Source organism: Mus caroli, chromosome 11 (genome assembly GCF_900094665.2).
Source record: "Mus caroli chromosome 11, CAROLI_EIJ_v1.1, whole genome shotgun sequence".
Lineage (NCBI taxonomy): Eukaryota > Metazoa > Chordata > Mammalia > Rodentia > Muridae > Mus > Mus caroli.
Genome location: NC_034580.1, coordinates 24977716 through 24980090, shown reverse-complemented (window position 1 = coordinate 24980090; position 2375 = coordinate 24977716).

The window sequence follows — 2375 nt, the reverse complement described above, 5'->3', positions numbered from 1 at the left end:
CTATTGAGCCCAGCTTGAGCTTCTGAGACCTCAAAGCCACCCAGTGACACACTTCCTCCAACAAGGCCACATCTCCTAGTAGTGTCACTCCCTATGGGCCAAGCATTCAAATATATGAGTCTATGGGGGGTCATTTCTACTCAAACCACAACACCTGTACATATTTTTCCCCAACAAACTAATGTTTGGATCTCGAGCTAAGCCAGGTACTCTCAAATATAGTTCACATACCAACAGCATTACCCAACAATTTTCTAAAAATGCAAAATTTTGAATTCACCTCAGACCTACTGTAGATATTTTGAGGGTGTGGCCAGCAATTGCATTTTAAAAGCCCTCTGGGTGGTTTAGATTTTCATTAAAGCTTAAGGATGTTTGGTTTACTGCCTAACATTAGGCAGAGTCAGGGAGTCTTTCCGAAGACTTGGGTGTGGGGTTGGGGGTGACAGATTAAGGGAGCAGAAGGTATCAAGAAGACCTACAGAGTCAACTAACTTGGGCCTATGGGTGCTCACAGAGGCTGAACCACCAACCAAAGAGCATGAATATGAATGGACTGGACCTAGGCCTCCTACATCTATGAAGTAGATGTGTAGCTTGGTCTTCATGTGGATTCCCCAACAATTGAAGCAGATGGTGTCTCTGACTTGAATTCTGTTGCCTACCTTTGGATCCCTTTCCCCTAGCTGAGCTGCCTTGTCTGGCCTCAGTGAGAGATGATGTGCTAAGTCCTGATGGGACTTGAAATCCCTGGGTGAGTTGGTACCCAGAGGAGGCCTCCCACTCCTCAGAGGAGAAGGGGTGGGGAGAATAGGAGAAGGAGGTGGGAGGGGGGCTGCAATCAGGGTGTAAGCTGAATGAAGAAAGAGAGAGAGAGAGAGAGAGAGAGAGAGAGAGAGAGAGAGAGAGAGAGAGAGAGAATGAATGTTTGCTTAGGTAAATCAAATGAGAATGCTGGAGGTAAGGCACAAGCAAATATGCTGCTTCTGGTGCTCCTAAGGCACAGCCAACCTCCAGAGCACTGCTTTGAACAGAAGCCCCAAGAAACTTGAAAGACTTCCTAGTTGACTAAGGTTTCATTCCTCACACCTGGCTACACCCCATTTTCTGGTTCAGGTCTCTTTCACAAAAGACTGACTATTGTGAACTCAACTGATTTTAGACATAACTTCAGGACTTATTTCTGGTTTTAGTTTAACGTCATCTTTAAATTCATTACTTATTTGTAAATACCCATGAAAGTAGACAGTTATGGCTCACAGCAGATGTTCTTAGGGACTTTTTTCCCCCTAAGAACTACTCAGGAATGCATTACAAATGGAAAAATAGAAAAAAAAAGGACTCATATTTTAGAGCAGAAGTTCTCAATCTTGGCTATATATTAGAGTAAGCTTTTTAAAACTCCTGATGCCCAGACCATATTCCAGACCAATAAAATAAGAACCTCTGGGGTGGGACCCAGACACTAATACATTTTAAAGCTCCCAGGTGCCTCCAGTTGGCTGGCAATCATGCTTCAGCAGAACCTTGAGTGGGAACCTGATCTTGAATAAGAGATGGAAAATCACAGAATATCTTGTGACAGTCAGCCATTAGCTTCACATACATGTGTTTGTTCTCTATGCTTTTTTTTTTTAAATACCTTCTCTACACAGACAGGCATGGCCCACTCATGGTTGGGTAACATGAGAAAAGGAAAGAAACGCTATGAAAGAGTGTGGTAGAGCCTGACTGCTGCTTGTCTTGGTGACATATAGGTGAAAGTTGATTGCACTTTTTATCTATTTGCCTTCGAGTGAATTTAGAAAATTTGGCCATATAGTTTCAAAATTTGTGGATTTATATAACTAAGAATCAAACTGGAGATGTAGCTAAGTAGCATGCAAGAAGCCCTGGGTTCAATTCCTTATGTAAATAAGTTATGGAGATGCACACATGCAATCCTAGCTCTCAAGAGGTGGGGGCTGGAGGGGCAGAGGTTGAAGCTGAGCCTAGGCTACACAGGCAGAGAGAGAGAGAGAGACAGAGACAGAGACAGAGAGACAGAGATAGACAAAAACAGAAGGAAAGAAAGAAAGAAGGATCAAAATGTATAACCTACAGAAAATAGACAAATTCCTAAAATCACCCAATTCCCCAAAACACTCAAGAAGGAGTAAAATTCCCTACAAGCAGAGCCAAATTGTTTATTAATTTCTGCTAAGCATTAATGCCAATCCCCAAGCTATTCTGAAACATAGGCAAGAACCCTGAAACCTCATGGCAACTTGGAGGGAGAAGTCAGTGTTTAATGTAGTTTTAAGAACACACACCTTTGCCTGTGACCTCAGCCTGTGTTCTGGCCCCTCCTGGCTCCCTTTTTTTTTTTTTTTTTT